The sequence below is a fragment of the Camelus ferus genome, chromosome 3 (genome assembly GCF_009834535.1).
Source record: "Camelus ferus isolate YT-003-E chromosome 3, BCGSAC_Cfer_1.0, whole genome shotgun sequence".
In the NCBI taxonomy this organism is placed as follows: Eukaryota; Metazoa; Chordata; class Mammalia; order Artiodactyla; family Camelidae; genus Camelus; species Camelus ferus.
In genome coordinates this window covers 11,408,969-11,430,127 of record NC_045698.1, presented here as the reverse complement: position 1 = coordinate 11,430,127, position 21,159 = coordinate 11,408,969, and the positions used below count along the sequence as shown (strand labels likewise).

At 39.1% G+C, this 21,159-nt stretch overlaps 1 protein-coding gene and 1 long non-coding RNA gene across 2 annotated transcripts in view; one reads left to right on the top strand and one right to left on the bottom strand.

Annotated features, from left to right (window-relative positions):
* Positions 1 to 21,159, bottom strand: part of FBXL7 (F-box and leucine rich repeat protein 7) — a 385,298-nt gene that overhangs the window by 101,960 nt on the left and 262,179 nt on the right. The gene's annotated exons all lie outside the window — the stretch shown is intronic.
* LOC116660531 lies at positions 2,637 to 4,576 on the top strand. The gene is made up of 3 exons (XR_004316122.1): positions 2,637 to 2,876; positions 3,365 to 3,460; positions 4,343 to 4,576. It is a non-coding gene; the product is annotated as an uncharacterized LOC116660531 (long non-coding RNA).

The following is a 21,159-nucleotide window of genomic DNA, read 5'->3' as shown; positions in this document are numbered from 1 at the left end:
TGGACATACAAAAAAAGCAAGATAGATCTGCCTCTTGAATTCTAGCGTTGTGAGGAGATGGAGAAGTATTAAACAAACATCAATACCATTTATTATTTCATTCCAGTTTTGATATGTGATATAAAAGAAAAATATAGTGGCAGCTGAACCCCGAACAACATCACAACTTTCACTGAACGAATCCAAGGCAGATAAAGTAATGAGGCAAATAAAATTTGCAGTCATGGTATTCACACTAATTGTTCAAATTTGTATTCCATGTTTTATTCTTTTTAATATTAAATAAGGCTTGTTGATAATTATTATTCAATGATGCATGTTTATTCACCTTAATATTAACTGCAGGGATATTTAGAAAACATTAAGCAGTAAGACATACATTTCAATATGAAATATTTCCCTCTTATTTTCTGCATAAAATGAAAACAATGGACCATTACTGTCTGATTTCCTTACTGATATGAATTTAAATTAAAAAATACATATATTACACTACAATAGACTAGAGTGCTATTTGCTAAACTCTGCAGCAAAATACAGTGTGTTTCTAAATTCAGGGAGTCCAAACTCAACGTTGCACACTCAAAAGACGTGTGTTATTTATGATACTGGGAGGAAAAGTCAAGATTTGCCCCTTTGGCTGATAAAATACTGTAATACTCAGATACCGTGTTTCAAATGGACATGCTAACATTTCTTCACTTATGCAAAATAAAAATTTTTTCAAGTCACCCATTTCCTCCTCTTTTGCCCTTCCATTTCAGCTCAATGCCTCTGTTCTGTTGACTGTTTTATTGAATAGTCGCAGTCCCTCTCCCCTTGTATGGTAGCCTGGCTACTGCCCTTCTTTCAAAAAGTTTAAAACTGTTTTTTTTTTCTTTAAAATGATTTGAGCTTTCTAGGAGCATCAAGCATGTATGTGCATGCATGATTATTGCAATATTCTTTGAGAGTTCTTTGAGACTCTAGAGATAATAATATTAATGGCTAACAATTATTGAGTGTTCACTCTGTATTAGGCCCTGTGCTAAAATCTTTATATACCTATCAAATTTAATCTGCCTAACAGCCTTATGGAGTCAATTCTATTAGTGGCCACTTTTTTTTTTTTTCCTCAGGAGGAAGTGAATTTTAAGGAGGGTTAGCAATTAGGATTCCAGTCCAGATCCCAAGCTCTTAACCACCATGAAGGTGGCCTGATCAAGGGAAGCTGGAAGGGCAGCCTTTGTGGTGGCCCGAAAGCTCTGAAGGATGAGGATTTCCCACAGGCAGTTCTGAAGTTCAACATTTAAGTCACCATCTGCATTAGCCATCCCCCAAATATGCACTCATCATCTGGCTGTAGACTATGCAATTATACAGACGTTTGTGACAGGGACACACTGATACACATTTGGTTAAGTATAGCAACTTCACATGATGACAGTTATAGGCTGCCCACTAGCAAGAAAATACTTCTGCACCGTTAAATCCACGATGACGGTTTAACAGGAAGGTCGAGCAACCTCTTCTGTGAGTTCCACTTAAAGAAAACGGCTGGGGTTTGGATGGTTTATTAGGTGAAAATACTAGCCAGCTGTCTTCAGAAATCCAGGATGGGCAAAATGATACAGTTAATGAAGGCAGACTTTTTAAGAGGTACCCATATGAATTCTGAAGGGTAGTGGTTAGCAGAACAAAACACAAGCTCACAAGTTGTGCTGTAATTAGTTCCACACCTGGAGTCCCTACTGTGCGTCAGGAACCCTGCAGGAACTGGCAAGAGCAGAGTATAAAATCACCCAAGTCCTTGCTTGCGTGGAGCATCCAAGCTTCCACTTACAAGGGAAACTCATGCGAAGGGAATCACCACTGGGCCACTTGGGACAAATCTCTCTCATATCAGAATTTATCAAGCTGTCATTGTTTCTTCATGTGTTGCGTTTGACTAGGGCAAGAGAAGGGTCCGAGGCTCTGTCATGGCCATCATTACTCTCAGGGCCCAGCCTGCCCTCTTTCACCCTAATAGGTACGGTCTGACCCCAGGATACTGGGGTTATACTGTGGGGGATCCGTAGCCATGCCCACGGGGTCCACTGAAGATGCGGAAGGGGCAAGTCCAGGGTGAGCTTGAGGAAGGGGCTCTGGGAATACTATCACTGACCATCAGAGGGACATGGCTGGATACGGAGGGACTGACAACTGGAAATATATTTTAAATAAATTCAGGAGTTGATTTTCTTTCCTTGAAATACAAAGACTTGGTAAACAGAACCCTTGGCCTGGAGGGGAGCTTCAGAATTTGATACGATGCTGAGAAAGACAACGAAGGAAATCTAAAGAAAAATGCCCACTGCGGACTCCACAGGAAGCAGGCAAGGGGCTAGATCACTTCCACACACATATTTCAGCTTGTCTGGAAAAAAAAAGGAAAATAAATTATCCGATCCTGAGGAGCGTGTGAGTAATTTCCAGCACAGATGTGCCCCCTACTGCTGATGGACCTGGAACGGCCGTCTTGTCTCAACTGCCAAATCCTGGGCTGTGGTCACTGGGAGACGGAGCAGTCAGTCAGTCCTCCGCAGCTGGTGGCTGGGTCTTTGCTTTTACCGAGCGGACGAGCCCAACAATTTCCAGCTCTGGACGACGTGTGAATTCAGAGTGGATCGTGCTGTAATGTTGATCCGCTCAGCTAGGCTCAGGGATGACTTCCCCACCACTGGCAAAGATACTGCTCTGAAGTGTTTTGCGGGGGTACCTCGCTGCTAGACATCTGGGGATATTGTGATTACAAGAAATAAGTGGGAGTTATTTCTGGAAAATATCTTGAGAATTTGGAAGCTCAATTTATGACACCTTCTTCAGAGATGGAAAAAGAAAACGGGTTTGAGGCAAAAGTAAGTAAGTCCCTGCAGTTAGGGGAATTTGACTAAAACCGGTTTGCAATTTAACTCCCTTCATCAGGAATGCTGACTAGTTAGGATTGTCAGAAAATGCCATTTAAACACTCTGGCCTGCATTTCATCCAAATGAAATGAATTTTGCCTGCTGGTTACTGAAGCTGCTTTTTCCTCTCCATTGGCAGGGCACGTCCTTCTTTGGGCCAGCTCTCTGGGGTTTCCAGAACACAGTCCTCCCCCTTCTAGGGCCTTCTCCATTCCAGCACTCACAGAACATGTGTCGAGTGAAGTGTGTGTGTGTGTGTGTGTGTCGGTGGGGGGATCTCTAAAGGCTGGGTGGTAAGGTGACCTAACTCCATGTGCCAGAATGTTCACCTTTTGTTTCTCATTATTTTATGTGTATATATATATATATATATATATATATATATATATATATAAAATACACACACACATATATATATTTGTTGTTGTTTACTTTTTAGAAATGCTATCATGCCATAGACTTAGAAATGGAAGGACCCTCACAGCACAGAACACATTTGACAGTTGGGCAGCTTTGGTCCAGACAGGTGGACTGGGTAAGTCACACAGCAAATCACTGTCCCCCTCGCTCTAGGCTGCTTCTGTCACCTGTCCCAGGGGAGAGCTGCTTCTGGACACAGGTCAGCCCACACTTCCTTTAACTCGTGTATTTGTGAGACATGCTTACCAATCCATGACTGGTCCCTTTTATCCCACAGATCTGTGCTGGGCTAAATCTTCCTAATGCGTGGGGTGACCATGTATCCCAGGTGTTGGGCAAAGCCCTATTTTATACCTGATGTCCCCACTTGATAATTATCAGAACACCCACCCTCTCAAATGAGCCCCAGCGCAGAAGGTCAACCCACGGTGCTGTCCCAATGCCAGTCTCCACTCGAAATCTTTAAACTCCTTCCCATCCTTTGCTAACTCCCTCATTTCCAACCCATTTTAAAGCAGTAATTTATTTTTTAAGTGATTTACTCTGTTTTTTTAGGCTATGCCAGAGATTTTATTTTGGTTTTTGTATTTACATTTGTCAAAGCTCATTTAAGCAGATACGCAGGAAGGTACTTTGGAGATGAATCATCCATTAAGTGGGAGTGTTTGGGAAGTTAATTTTTCTGCTTTGACTGAAGAAACAACAAGCAGCAAAGTGAAAGGGTTTCACAGAGAACAAAAACAACGAGCTTATGGAGCCTATAAACAGGCAAGCTGGAGGGTGATTGGGACAAGTTAAATAGGTTTATTTTTAAGCTTTATATATTTTTGTTACATCATTCAATCTGCAGTGAAGTCATTTTGCCTTTCCTGGGTCTAGTTACTATGCCTATAGGTATGGGATTGGGTCAGATGATCCCGACCAACTTCATCACTCGTCAAGTTTGATACTGTGATTATGAGGGGTTTTTTGTTTTTTTGTTTTTTTTTTAATGCAGGTCAACTTGAGAAACAAACAAGAGGGCTGCAGGACAAAAATCAATCTTCACTTTTCTCTCCCTAGTTCCTCATAGCCTGAAAAGGAAGGTGGGTCTTCCATCTCGTTTAATACCCAACTCATTTTCCAATTTAAAATTAATAAAAGCTAAGATATCTACTTTTAATCACTCACAGAAGAATGATTAAGTAAATCCCATGAAATAATTAAGTTATCATAAAGAACTCAGCTTTCTTTTTAAAATCCCATGATTAAATAAACTTTTTTTTTCTCCTTGAATGGATTATTTTCTCCTGGAATTGATTGTGATTGATACTCAGTAACCTTAAGTGTCAAACAGGGCCTTTGGGACCCTGCACTGACTATTTATAAAACTCCTCAACGGCTGTGATGATATAGTTTCCTCAAAGACCTTTGTAATTAGATCTTATATGAGCCCAGAGTGAAAATGTGGTCCTTAGAAAGATCTTAAGCTAAATTTATTAAAATTCTTTAAATTCATAAAAATTGACAATGTATATCTTAATACAATATTCTCCTATATTTAATAAGATATTTTATTATAACTCCAGAGTATGGATTATTTATAGTTATTAAATTCAAAAAGATTTCTATTTGGGAAGAGTGAAATTTCAGGACCTAAAAGAGGTATGGTCCCTCCTCACTGGCTCACAGACGTTGAGTCACACTATGGAATTTAGAACAGGATGCTTCTCTATTAGAGTGTCTATATGTTGTTGTGAGTTGTGTTGTGACCTCACCCCCACATTCATATACTGAATTCCTAACCCCTAACACCTCAGGCTGTGACTGTATCTGGAGACAGGGTCTTTTGTGAAAGCACAGTAGAAGGTGGCCATTTTTAAGCCAAGGAGCGAGGCCTCAGAAAAAACCAACCCTGCTGACATCTTGATCTTGGACTTAAGCCTCCAGAATTGTGAGAAAATATGTTTTTGTTGGTTAAGTCACCCAGCCTGTGCACTGTGTTTTGGCAGCCCAACAAACTAATACAATAGTTAACTTTTAAAATCTTATTGTAAATGTGGAAAAGTTGAATAAGAATGCTGTAGTACAAAATGTTGAAAAATACACTCCAGTGTTAACAGAGAACACTGAAGTATAAAATCAACTATTTTAATATTTGGGTTAGAAGAAACAGTCACAAATAACTATGAGTGATGTCTGTTTCAGAACGAAGCACTGTCACCGTTCTATTGAAGTGGCTGACTGTTTCTTCTTTGAGTGACACAAAGGATATGTATGGAATGTTCTAGTGGGCTGCTATGGAATGTCCAAGTCCTGTCTCTCCAACATGGTGGTTCCCTTTTGGGTGACCCCCTGCACAACTACTGGAGTGACTGACTTCTCCCTCATATGGTGCCCTTGCCCTGGTCCAGAGACATGTCTGTGGATGCAGGAAGTGAAGTGAGATGCAGGAGCAGGTGAAACAGATGCTATTAAAATTCATCTGCCTTATGAATTTTTAAGGGAAATATGAAAGCTTTTGGAGAGAGGTAAAGATCATCTAGTGAATTTTCCCATTTAGGGTTGCATGAAATGTGACATCCTGAAACACTGATGGAGTTGCAGAGAGAGAAAGAGAGAAGGAGACAGAGGGGCAAGAGGAAGGGAAAGTGAGCAAGAGAGAGAACTTTGAGAAGCAAAGAATATTTAATTGAGCATAATATGCAATGCCAACCCCCAAATTCAATATGAAATTTATGGCAAGATAATCTACACTTGGATCACACAAATTAACTGAGTTTCATTCAACTACTCATTTGCTACAGATTTTCTCGTCTTCTTCTCCTCCTCCTCCTCCTTCTTCTTTAAATGTATGGGCAAGATAGTGTTGTATTCAAGAAGAGGACAAAGTGATTATGGGAGATACCAAGATCTGTTTTATCTGAATCAAACCCATTGTTACATAGATAAGTATCTATGAGATTAGGAGGTCAAGGTTATACTTGTGGTATATTTAGGGATAAAATGTTGGTTAAATATTTTCAAGTGGCTGATTTCCAAAGTCTGAGCATAAAACCGCTAGAAGTCAGCCAGTCCACGGATATTCATCAAATGTCTGCTACAGTTACACACAGGTCGAGGCTTTGAGGTTACAGCAAAGGATTAGATGAAGTTTGTGTCTTCAAGGGTATCACCTTTTCCCAAGGAGTGACAGGTATGAAATCCACCACCGGATTAAACAACATGATTTCAGACACAGGTAAGTGCTAAGATAAAAACAAAGTAATTCGGTGAAGGATGACTCGGCAGAGGTGAGGGCAGTGCTGGTTTATCAAGGAGGGCTGAGGAGGACACTTGGAGGAGATGTTTAAGCTGAAACCCAAAGGAGAGAGCCCAGTAAAAGTCTGGAGGAAAACTATTGAAGAAAAAGGAAGCACCAGTGCAGATGCCCTGGGCTGGGACCCAGCTTAGCATGGTCAAGGGAGAGAGAGAGACGAACGGCTGGATGACAGGGAACGGGGATAACAGTCAGACATAAGGGTATATATAGATCTGGACTTAGAGGTGGGCGAGACCATACAGACCACCCTGCCATGCTGACGAGTGCGGATTTCACCTTGACTGGATCAGTTTTAAGAAGGGACCTCATTTGATCTGTCTATGCTTCCAAAACTTCACTCTGGCTGCTGGATGGAAAATGGACCATTTGGGGTCAGAGCAGGGGAGATGAGATCTAAAGAAGGGGTGAGATAATGGCCTCCTGAGTGGTCCTCGTAGAGGACGTGGTGAGAAGTACTCAGATTCAACACAGATTTTGGAGGCAGAGCCAAGTGGACTTGTCCATGAATGGAATGGGAGGTGTGAGGGGAAGGTGGGAATTGGGGGAACTGAGTCATGTGTGTGGCCTCTGCCATCTTTGCCCTCTTTTTCTCTGTTGAGGTGAAGAATATCCCATCAGACTAAGCCTCATTAACTTGAAGTCCCCAACATCTCTCTGCATTTCATGGGTAGAATGAAGATACATATAACCGTCTCAAAAAGTTCATCAAATGCTTCAAATGCATCAAATGTATTCATAACATATTAGTAACCAGCTGGCAAGCTAAACTCACAAATATGGAATGGAGTTATTATGTCCACCATTTTAACTTAAAATCTTCTGCACCCCTCCCTTCAGTGAATATTTCTAATGCCGGGAAAGAATATTTCAAAACCCTGGCTTACTTTCTTCACTGTATACCCAAGCGGAGGATCCTGCATCCATTGATAAACAAAAACCTACAGTGAAGGAAATTCTTTACACTGTTCTAGAAATAGTCTTGTCTTTTCTTGTCGGAATGAAAGCTACATTTTTGGACCAGTGATATTCTTTTTTATGCACCATTTTGAATTAGCTTTCCATTAAAAGTTGTCCATACATGTGGCTTGCTTTGTAACCGTATAATAGTCCTATAGCCTTAACCTTTAAGTTACTATTCTATATTCTGATAAGTGGCAATGCCTCAAATTCCTTGTGATGGTTATTAGCTCTATATATCAGCTTGGCTAGACGACGGTACTTGAGAACTTAATCAAACACAAATCTAGGTATTGCTGTGAAGGTATTTTGTAGATGTGGTTAAACTGACTTTCAGCTGTGGAGATCACCCTAGATAAGGTAGGTGGGGCTCATCTAAACAGTTGAAGGTCTGAAGATCAAAACCTGAGGTTTCCCCAAAAGAAGAAATTTTGCCTTTAAACTGCAACATCACCTCCTGCCTGAGTTTGCAGGCTGCTGAACTGCTTTATGAATTTTGGACTTGCTGACCCCCGAAACCATTTGCGCCAATTCCTTAAAATAAATCCCTTTACACACACACACACACACACACACACACACCCCTCTATTGGCTACGTGTGTATATAAGCAGATGCCAGCTGTTTGTGGTTTTCTGGAGAGCCCTGACCGACACATTGCTGAAAATAGTTGCTTTTATGTGCACCTTCTGGTAAGACCTATTTGACCCAAGTGTACTATCAGGTTTGGATGCAGGAGCTGCTGAAGACACTGGCCTTAAGACCTTTATGAAATCTTGTTACAACAGCTGGCACACAGCCTCATCAAACCCAGTGGTCCAGGGACACCCGGCTGTGTTTAGATACGGCCTCACCAGTCTACCTTCAGCACCTCCTACTCACTGGCAGTGTACTTCGCCTTACTGAGTTGTTATTTTCTCATCTACAAAATAAAGATAAAATCCCTGCCTCTTCAGTTTGTTGTGAAGATCAAAGAGAATGATTTACACCATGAACCTGGCTTGTAGGAGTTCTATCAATATTAGCTACTAGTCCTTCTCCACTCTTTTCTTTTTAAGTATTGGTTTGTTTCTTTCATGAATTCTCTAAGCCTGCCTGTCATTCACTTAATAGAAAATTCTTATTTTCTGTGATGAGCTCAGGTTACTGCTCACCTCTGCCTCTTTTGGACTGTGTCTCCCTTCATCAGGAAACTGAGAAGCAAGACAAGCCTTAGCATGTGATGCCTATTGCAGAAAAGTGCGGATTCCTGTCACTGACCTGCCACCTGCTTTCACATCACTCATTCTGCAGCAAAAAACGCCCATCTTCTTCTTCCTCCTCCCCCAGCTTTACTGAGATATAATTGACATAGAACCCTGTGAAAGTTGAAGATGTACAGCAGGAAGGTTTGATACACCTGTGTACGACAAAATGGTTACCACCACAGCATTAGCTGGCATCTGCATCGCATCACACGTTACCCTTTCTTTTTTGTGATGAGAACATTTAAGATCTGCTCTCTTAGCAACCTTCAAGAATACAATAGGCAACATATAGTATGAGAGTCATCATGCTGTGTATCAGATCCCAGAACCTATCCAACACCTGCAAGTTTGTTCTCTGTGACCAGCGTCTCCCCGTCTTCCCAGCGCCTGGTAACCACCATTCTAATTTCTGTTTCTATGAGCTTGGCCTTCTAAAATTTCACATGTAAGTGATACCATACAATCTTTGTTTTTCTCTGTCTGCCTTATTTCACTGAGCATAATGGCCTCAAGGTCCATCCACTTTGTTGCAAATGGTAGGATTTCTTTTATTTAAGACAGAATAATATTCCATTGTATTTATTTAACACATCTTCTTCACCTATTTATCCGCTGACAGACAACTTAGGTGGTTTCCATATCTTGGCTGTTGTGAAAAATGCCACATAAATAATAAATAATGTACACAATGGTGCAGGGATCTCTTTGAGATCCTGTTTTCATTTCCTTTGGATATATACCCAGAAGTGGTAGCTCTCTTTTAATTTCTTGAAGAACTTCCACACTTAATGGTCGCACCAATTTACATTCCCACCAATAGTGTGAAAGGGTTCCCCTTTCTCCACATCCTCACCAACACATCTCTTACCATTTTGATGATAATCTTTCTAACAGATGTGAGGTGATATTTCATTATGGTTTTGATTTGCTTTTCCCTGATGAGTAGTAATATTGGGTACCTTTTCATGTACCTGTTGGCCATTTGTATGTCTTCTTTGGAAAAAAGTCTATTCAGTTTCTCTGCCTATTTCTTAATCAGATTTTTTCTTTTGCTACTGAGTTGTATGAGTTCTTTACATATTTTGAATATTAACACCATCAGGTAAATGACTTGCAAATATTTCCTTCCATGCCATAGGTCGCCTTTTCATTTTGTTGATGGCCCCCTTTGCTGTGCAGAAGCTTTTCAATTTGATGGAGTCCTACTTGTTGAGTCTCACTTTTTTTCTGCTTTTAATATTCTGTTTGACAGCACCTCCTTCACAACCAACATATTCTCAGTTTTATCATGTGTTCATCCTGCATTTCCTTTTTTTTAAAGTTTAATATATTTTTATTGAAGTACAGTCAGTTTACAATATTGTATCAATTTCTGGTGTACAGCACAATACTTCGGTCGCACAGGAACATAATACCTCTTGCATTTTCAAAATTAATTTATAAAAATGGATAAGGTCCTATCATTAAAATGTGTTTCTTCCTTACTGTGGGCAACAACCCTTCTCAAAATCATTGTTTCCTAACAAACTCAAAAAGAACTTTGCTCAAAGACTGTGGTACAGTGGTTAGAAATTCAACAAAACAAAACAAAGAAACAGTCAAAGAACTTAATGACACTCAGTGATTTCCATTGCTGGAAGTGACATTTGGGAAGAGATACTCTGCTTTGGTTAGAGTTGGTCAACTTCTTCATGACCTACCAATGAAACTCCCAGAGGGAGTGTTCTGCAGGGAGAATGGAATGGGCATTCTAAGGACTTGACGCTCATCCGTGTGGTGTTGTATGATGATGCACTGAACCTTTGAGACACAGTCAGCATTGTGGCCTTTTTTTCTCCCAAGAGGGTATGGGGAGACTCCTAAAAGACCTTTTACTTCAGTTTTAATGGGAATGAGCCTGGCACATATCTTCTTTGATCTATCTTAGGCGAGGAGAGTTGCTCCTTCTCCTATCTGCCCACAGAACTCTATAGTTATACTCTACTGTGAATTTCACCCATGACAGCACATCAACATTGTGTACTTAGATTACCGTCTCCTCAATTACAATGGGGTGGAGCACCCTGCAGAGTGAAGGTCTTGTTCACTCCTGTGTTCAGCTGCCTGGCCGGTGCTGAGCACGTGTCAACCACTCACTGCTTATCTTATGAATGAGTCCCAACTACACTTGATTGTCAGTAAGTAGAAAAAAATTCTGGCAAAGGGACTACCTCAAGGCACCATGTTGTACCACAAAGGCTGGTATATTATTACACTGAATTTTCAATCTAGGTCAGATTCTTCATTTGCAGACAGGAAATTTCATTCTCCCCCAAGGTCTGAGACAGGAGAGAAGGGGGCAGGGAAGAACCATTAAAAGAATGACATAACAACTGAGGATAGGACATAAACTGTTTAGAACCAACTCAGCCCAAGATGGCAGAAGATTAGATTTCCATTAGACCTTGAGCCTCATTATAGGCTCACTGTAATTCATTAGCATGCTAAGTGACACACACACAGGTACCATGACAGTTCCCAGGCTGACCATAAGACAGGGTCCAATGCCTGGAAATCCCTGCCCCTTCCCCAAAACAGTTGGATAATCCCCCCACTGTTAGCATATGAAATTACACAGCCTACAAAAACTAATAGCCTCATACCCTGCAGCCATCTCTCTTAAGGTTTCTGAGATGGTCCACACTCTGTCTATGGAGTGTGTATCTCCCTAAATAAATCTACTTTCCCTTTGCTGTGGCTAACTCTTGAATTCTTTCCTGTGCTAGACAAGAACTTACACTCCAGTAATAGGCTGACCAGGCGAAGTTAGAGGTAAAAATTTATTTAGGGCTCTGACATAACCATGTCAACCCCATTCTCTCAGAAGAGTGAACGTCTGCTAGATCTTCAAAATTCTCCCGTGGGAGAGGCTGCTGATGAAGCATTTGTTCAAGTTGCTACTGTCTTCTGTTTTTGTTTTGATTTAAACAAGTATTTTAACTTATTTGAATAACAAATTCACATATGCCATAAAAGTAAAAAAAAAATCCAAGATACACAATAAAAAGTCTTCCAATTCCATCTCGTCTGTTCAGCAAACTGCTTCTAAGGTCACCACTGTTACTAGTTTCAGTGAACCCTAGAGACTTTTTTTAAAAACACATGCAAATACAAACATAAAATTTTATCCCTCCTTTTCCACAAAGTGATGCTGAATTACAAAAAAAAGTTAAGTTATCAGTGCTGAAGGAAATTCAAAACAATGTGAGGAAACTGTCAGATTCAGGAATGGAAGAAATGAAGTTAACCCAAAGAAAAAGGGGAACCGGCAGAAAAGAAACACATAAAAAAGTGCTGAAGTGGGTATTATTTGCTTCTCCATCAGTCCTGAGTAAAGGAGAGAAAGGGTCCACTCAGCAGAGTGTGAGGGGTCTTGGCAAGCCTGTGGGTGACTGTGTGCTTCAAGGCAGACTTGTTTGGTCATCAGCCTTTTTCAAATAAAAAGCTTGGGGTCTGCTAGGAACATGAAGGACAATGGCAGACTGAACAGTCTGCTGCAGCTTGTGGTCAGAAGAATTACATGAAATGCTCTTAATGTAATGGCCGTCTTGTTTTACTCCTCCATCTCAAAGTTCCCGTTTTTCTTTGCTACCTCTTTTCTGTCATCTGGGCTGTATTAATACAGAAATGGGGAGGAACCACAGCAATTATCTGGAAAATTAAGTGGAAAAAATCCAAATTACTTTCCCTCAAAAGGTCTGGGCAAATCTATAAGCCAATATTTCTTATGACTGAGATGACTTCAAGTTTCAGAACATCTAATTTCTCTCAGGAGCTTGAAGTTACATTTTAAAAAACACAGACATCATCAATTTCTTGTCTAAATTGTTTAAGCTATTATTATGATCAGTCTTAATTTGTTTTTAATAAAATCTAGTATTTTCCATCTATCTGAAATGTAGAGTAGTTCAATTAGTATTGATTTTAGATTAAGGCTGCCATGCTGCAACCATTGGACAAGATACATCCCCGCTTTTACTACCACGACCACTCTCTGGTGTCGAGCAGAACAACCACATATGGTTATATCCTGCCAGACATTTGGCCAGGAGTTCAGCTGGGGGTCTAAGATTCAATCTGCCACTCAGCGAGCTATGCCCTATAGAAGAGGGCTGCACCTGCCTGGAGGAAGGTGAGCCTATCTCTCACTGGCCACAAAAAGCAATGTCTTCTTGTCATTCTTACAAAGCCATTGTATGTTCTAGCTCAGCCCTGAAGCCAAGCACTTCCAAACCACTGGCAGCATCAGGTATTACCAACACGATTATGTTTACATGGGAGACCATAAATCAGGTTCACTTAGGATTATCCTGGATTATACGTGTTGACTTGGCTTCATTATTACTAAAGCCACGTTCACTCTGAAGAGTGTCTGGGACTAGGTGACCATTTCTATTGGTCACCCTAGTCTTGTATGTTCTGTTCCACCTTCGTTTTCATAGCAAGGAGATTAATTTGCAGGGCATAACTGAATCCTTTTCAAAGCTACACTCATGAGAATAGCCAAGATGATCTCTTAGCTCTGTTGTAGTTCTTTTTGCAGTCCACTTTGTAGTGCAGAATTACTACAAATAATTGAATTCTTTAAAACCAGCCAAAACTGTGCACTGTGTCATGCTAACTGTGATAGTCATGCTCTTTCTTTAACTACCCTGTAGATGCATGAAAAGGAAAAGTCAGTGAGAGTAAAGCAAGCACGTCTGCTGTGCCTCTCTGTCTCCCATTGGCTAGTTCTAGGACTACTCAGTTATGCACATTCTCAAATCCATTCTGTGCCACATTGTCTGTGCCTCATTTTGGCACTGACCTGGCCAACCTGATAGCACCTCAGGCATTCAAAGGTGTTCCATAATGCTCACTGTCCCGAAACAGTGAGTCCCAGTGAATCCTGCACCAATTGCACCAATGGGAGAAAAAGTACTTACCACTGAGGTGCTAAAAGGTCTGGATGCTTACCTCATTTGCAAACCTTATAAGAAATGGTTGTCCTAGCAGGGTATAAAACCCAACTGCTTTGATGCTTTTTTTTTCTCATGCAATTACCTGTGTCTATATTTAGGACTCTTTATTTTGATTTGGAAGTTTGGCTCAGGAACTGGTACGGATTCTAAATAGACAAGCTAGCAGAGCAGCGGTTGGCAAACTTTTTTTGTAAAGAAATGGATAATAAATATTTTAGGTTTTGAATGCCAAACAATCTTTAACTATTCAACTCTGCGATGTATTGCAAAAGCAACTGTAGACTACATGTAAACAAATGAGTGTGGCTGTGTTTCAATAAAACTTTATTTATTAAAGGAGCAGGCAGGATATATTTGGCCTGTGGGCTATAGTTTGCTGACTCTTACAATTAGAAGACTCACTTGCCATATGATTTTCCCACTGGCTATTTATTGGAAAATGTACTCTTATCATTATGATTCATAGCAAAGTCCTTGTCCTCTCTTATCTAATAAGACATTATTGGTTTCTCTGGCAGAAAAACCATTCAAAGATTTTCAGAGTTGATTTTGAGAATCCTATTACATTTCAAGATTTATTCATGATTTGACAATTCATTCTTCCAGTAATCTATTGGGTGGAGAATTAATAGCACTAAAATATTACAGTGGAAACAATGGATCAATACAATGGCTTGACTTCAAATGGGATACTGCTTTAGTAAGAGGATATGTCCATTGGACAAGTTATCCAGGAAAAATACCTTGCAAGGTTATAAACTGGAAAAATAGACTATAGATTATCACAAAAATATTTGAAAATGAGAAATTTGATTATCTGTGGCTTGCTATTATTCCAATTTTATAATGTGGCTCCTGTTTTTCTTCCCCTGTAATTTGAAGAGTGAGGCTTTGAAATCAATGAGATGCTTGCATCTACTTGGATCACTGAATAGGATCAAAAACATTAAGATGTGTGCTCACTGCCTTCTAACCTAAAAGAAAAATATTATTTTCTCTCATCCTCACCACAATAGCACTATCCGTATTTATCTCTTAAAAAAAAAAAAGAAGCAAAATCTTGAGCTGATTTTGACAATCAAACACCATTTGTTTGCAGATAATTTCTGTGACTGAGTCTTTAAAGTAAGCATGTTTTGCTCAAATTAGCAACACTTAAAGGGCATAGATTTTAAAGTTTTCACCATAGAAAAGGTACTGGGATGATAATTGTAATATCTGGCCCTTAGGCATATCTTCATTAGAATTCTGTACAGATTGAGGCTTGCACACTTCATCAGACCTTGATCATTACGTTAGGCTTACAAAATGAGTACACATTTAAAACCCTTGTGTGAAAAACTGAATCATCTTTTCACTATATCCCTCTGAACTGCAAATAGTGACATATTTAGAAAAATGCTAGTCCAATTATGATGTAAGAAGAAAGTCTTTCTAGTTCAGTGAATGCTATTACCTCTTTATTCCACCTGATCCCCACCCACCCCCATCATTTCTCGGAGGTTTTTTTTTTTTTTTTTAATCCACTCTTATCAGAGCCATGGATTCTCCAGTCCTTGAGCTGCTTGTGATGGATCCCTGGGGTAAGAGAAGACTGTAGAAAAACAAAACACACAGACACAAACCAGACTGGGCAGCAGGGTAACCAACAATGAGGAACCACAGAATCACACATAAGGCTTCCTGTGCCAAAGCTATTATCCACCAGCCTCTGTCTTAAATGTCTTTTAAGAATTGCTCAGAAATGAACCCACAAACTTTTGGTCAACTAATCTTCCACAAAGGAGGCAAGAATATACAATGGAACAAAGACAGCCTCTTCAGCAAATGGTATTGGGAAAACTGGACAGCAGCATGTAAAACAATGAAGCTAGAACACTCCCTTACACCATATACAAAAATCAACTCAAAATGGATCAAAGACTTAAACATAAGACAAGATACAATAAACCTCCTAGAGGAAAATATAGGCAAAACATTATCTGACATACATTTCAAAAATTTTCTCTTAGAAGAAATAAAAGCAAGAATAAACAAATGGGCCCTAATGAAACTTACAAGCTTCTGCACAGTAAAGGAAACCATAAGTAAAACAAAAAGACAACCTACGGAATGGGAGAAAATTTTTGCAAATGAAACCAACAAAGGCTTGATCTCCAGAATATATAAGCAGCTCATATGACTCAGTAAGAAGAAGACAAACAACCCAATCCAAAAATGGGCAGAAGACCTAAACAAGCAATTCTCCAAGGAAGACATACAAATGATCAATAGACACATGAAAAAATGCTCAATATCACTAATTATCAGAGACATGCAAATCAAAACTACAATGAGGTATCACCTCACACCAGTCAGAATGGCCGTCATTCAAAAATCCACAAATGACAAATGCTGGAGAGGCTGTGGAGAAAAGGGAACACTCCTACACTGCTGGTGGGAATGCAGTTTGGTACACCCACTGTGGAAAACAGTATGGAGATTCCTCAAAAGACTAGGAATAAATTTACCATACAACCCAGGAATCCCGCTCCTGGGCTTATATCCAGAAGGAACCCTACTTCAGGATGACACCTGCACCCCAATGTTCACAGCAGCATTATTTACAATAGCTAAGACATGGAAACAGCCTAAATGTCCATCAACAGGTGACTGGATAAAGAAGATGTGGTATATTTATACAATGGAATACTACTAAGCCATAAAAACTGACAACATAATGCCATTTGCAGCAACATGGATGCTCCTGGAGAATGTCATTCTAAGTGAAGTAAGCCAGAAAGAGAAAGAAAAATACCATATGAGATTGCTCATATGTGGAATCTAAAAAACAAACAAACAAACAAACAAAGCATAAATACAGAACAGAAATAGACTCATAGAATAGAATAGAGACTTGTGGTTGCCAAGGTGGTGGTGGGTGGGAAGAGATAGACTGGGATTTCAAAATTGTAGAATAGATAAACAAGATTATACTGTATAGCACAGGAAAATATATACAAGATCTTACGGTAGCTCACAGAGAAAGTAATGTGCCAATGAATACATATATGTTCATGTATAATTGAAAAATTGTGCTCTACACTGGAATTTGACACAATATTGTAAAATGATTATAAATCAATAAAAATAAGTTAAAAATAAAATAAAATAAAATAAAATTTCTTAAAAAAAAACAATTGCTAAGGCATCACAGGAAGACATGAAGCTAGAAAAAAAAGCTAAAAAAAAAAAGCTGGAAGGGGTAGGATATAGCTCAAGTGGTAGAGCACATGCTTAGCACACACAAGGTCCTGGGTTCAAGCCCCAGTACCTCCTGTAAAAATAAATAAGTAAACCTAACTACCTCCCCCTCTAAAAAAATTAAAAAAAAAAAAAAAAACTATGTAAAAAAAAAAAGCTGAACAATATTTCCTACAGGAAACGCTCCCTCCTTGCTCTCTCTGGCCTGTATTGAAGCCAAATTTCTATCTATAGAGGAAAGACCTTTGTTTCTTTCCCCCTCCTCTCCTCTTACAATATTAGGAGGTTGAAAACAATAGCTTTTTTGTTGCAAAGTAGGAATAAAGAAGCCTAAAATCAGCACACAATTGTGTGATCACTGGTTAGCCTTGTCTCCCAAAATTGTTAAGGGAAAAAAAAAAAAAAAGATAAAGTATTCATGAAAACCCTCATCCAACTCACACCAAAAGGGAAGGGAAGGCCCTGGAATCTGGGAGCACAAATCTTCACTACACCATTCATAGGGCTCTGGCAACATTTCCCACAAGGACTTGCCAATATTAAAGCACCTTTTTTTGCTTTATTTACCCCTCTTAAGTCAAGGGAGACATTATTCGTTCTGACCTTTTAAAATTTGTTATTTATTGTGCTGAACCTGGGGGTAATGAAAATATGAACCTAGAAAATGCTGATGGCCTTAAAACAAAACATTTGGCCAGCATCTTTTTTTAATTTCTTTTAGACCTTGTTTGTAATTTTCTATCACCTCTGAAGATGTTTACCAATTAGCTTTCATCTTGGCCAGGAGATGTCACTGTAGTTGGATTAAATAATTCACAGAGCAATTTGAGGTATTCTGGAAAACAGTCTGAGTGTTAAAAATTTCCGGTAGAACTGTTGCAGGTGTGTAGAAAGGCATCCCGGGGTAAAAGTGGACTCTTTATACCCAACTCTGCTTTCAGACAATCAGTACAACGTTTGCGTTATGCTCCAGATTAAAAGAGAATGATTACCCCTCCCTCCTTGCTAAAAGTTAAATATTCTAGAACAAGATAGCATCATAAACTTAATGACTTATCTGTCTGGATGAGTAAGGGTTTTAGTGGACACAGGCATCAGAGCTTTGTCTCCACTTTTCACAGAAACAAAAAAAAAAACACCCTAAAATTTGTATGGGACCAATGAAGAGAAGAATCTAACAGCCAAAGCAATTCTGAGAAAGCAGCACAAAGCTGGAGGCATCAGACTTCCTGATTTCAGACTATACTATGCAGCTATAAGAGTCAAAACAACACTCCCTCACTCCACACACAAAAATAAACTCAAAATGGCTTAAAAATTTAAATATAAGACAAGACACAATAAATCTCCTACAAGAAAACATAGGCAAAACATTCTCTGACATAAATCTTAGCCACGTTCTCCTAGAGCAATCTACTCAGGAAATGGAAATAAGAGTAGAAATAAACACATGGGACCTAATTAAACGCATAAGCTTTTGCACAGCAAAGGAAACCATAAGCAAAACAAAGTGACAACCTACGGAATGGGAGAAAATATTTGCAAATGATGCGACTGACAAAGGCTTAATTTCCAGAATATACAAACAGCTCATACAACTTAGTAATAAGATAAAAAACAACCCAATCCAAAAATGGGCAGAAGACCTAAACAAGCATTTCTCCAATGAAGATATACAAATGGCCAATAGACAGATGAAAAAATGCTCAATATCACTAATTATCAGAGAAATGCAAATCAAAACTACAATAAGGTGTTACCTCACACCAGTCAAAATGGCCATCATTCAAATGTCCACAAACTATAAATGCTGGAGAGGCTGTGGAGAAAAGGGAACACTCCTATACTGCTGGTGGGAATGTAGTTTGGTGCAACCATTATGGAAAACAGTATAGAGATTCCTCAAAAAAACTAAAAATAGACTACCGTATGATCCAGCAATCCTACTCCTGGGTAAACATCCAGAGGAAACTCTAATGTGAAAAGATACATGCACCCCAATGTTCATAGCAGCACTATATACAATAGCTAGGACATGGAAGCAATCTAAATGTCCATCGACAGATGGAATATTACTCTGCCATAAAAAGAATAAAATAATGCCATTTGCAGCAACATGGATGGACCTGGAGAACGTCATTCTAAGTGAAGTAAGCCAGAAAGAGAAAGAAAAATACCATATGACATCACTCACATGTGGAATCTAAAAAAAAAAAAAAAAGACATTATGAACTTACCTACAAAATGGAAACAGACTCTCAGACGTAGTAAACAATCTTATGGTTATTGGGGAAAGAGGATGGGAAGGAATAAATTTGGAAGTTTGAGATTTACAAATGCTAGCCACTATATATAAAAGTAGATTTAAAAAAAAAAGAGTTTGTTTTGTATAGCACAGGGAACTATGCTCAATATCCTGTAATAACCTTTAATGGAAAGACATACGAAAACAAATATATGTATGTATATGCAAGACTGGGACATTGTGCTGTAAACCAGATTTTGACACATTGTAGTTGACTGTACTTCAATTAAAAAAAAATTTGGTCTAATTTTAAAAAAAAGAATCAAAACAGTATGGTATTGGCATAAATTTAGATACACAGACCAAAGGAACAGAATAGAGAGTCCAGAAATAAACCCTTGCAGATATGATCAACTAATATTTGACAAGGGTACAAAGAATATTCAATGGGGAAAGGACAGTATCTTCAATAAATGGTGTTGGGAAAACTGGGTATTCACAGACAGAAGAATGAAACTGCACCCCTATCTTAGACTATACACAATAATCGACTCAAAATGGATTAAAACTTGAATGTAACACCTGAAACCGTAAGAATCCTAGAGGAAAACATAGGTGGCAAGCTACTAGACATTGATCTTGGTAAAGAGTTCTTGGAATTGACACCAAAAGCAAAGTCAGTCAAAGCAAAGATAAACGAGTGTGGCTACGTGAGACTAAAAAGCTTCTGCACAGCAAAGGAAACCATCACTAAGTGAAAAGGCAACCTGTGGAATGGGAGAACACATCTGCAAGCCACATATCCACTAAGGAATTAATATTCAAAATATACAAGAAACTAATACAACTCAGCAGCTATAAACAAACAAATAAATAAATAAATAAAATAAAAAATGGTCAAAGGATGCAAACAGACATTTTCCTGAAGAAGACATACAAACAGCCAAAAAGTCTATGAAAAGGTGCTCAACATCACTAATGAGTAGGGAAATGTAAATCAAAACCGCAGTGAACTACCACCCCACACCTGTTAGAACGGCTGTGATCAAACAGACAAGAGATAACAAGCATTGGTGAGGATGTGAATGTGGATGTAACTGGTACAGCCGCTACGGAAAACTGTACAGCAGTTCCTCAAGAAATTAAAACAGAATGACCGCACCATCCAGCAACCCCACTTCTGGTGCTGTGGCTGGCCCAGAAAGGTCTATTTCACTTCACTACAGTCCGCCCTTTGGAAAGGGAAGACTGTGCCCCACTTACGTCCATACTGCATTCTGGAAAATTTTTGAAAGTTGAATGTCTGACAGTCAAGAAATAGATTTCATGTTATTTAACGGGGATGTGAAGAAAGATTACTTTTTCCCCTCTTTTTTTCAGCTTTATTGAGGTATAACTGACCAGCACATGACTAATTTGGTGTGTACTGAATACACGCTAAATCAAACTAGAAGGAAAATGCAGAGTGAAAATGCCCTAATTACTGCTTCCTCTCATCCCCTCTTCCCCGCGAGGTATTCGATGAGCATCATTTATTCATGGGGTCAAGGACAGTTTGCTTTGACATAAAATGCCTGACAGCTAAGCCAGCATATGCATTATGACTTCATTTCTCTGTAATTTCTCCTACCTTTATGAATATATAATATCAAATGAGATCTTGCCATTTATTATCATAATATCATGATGTTAGTGATTAATAAGACTTCAGATGACAAGGTGATTTTCTCTTTAAACATTAACCAAAATTACTTATTGTTCTTGCAAAGTAGGTACTAACTGGATTTTTTTCATGGGTCACGCTTTGGTGCCATGTTCTGCA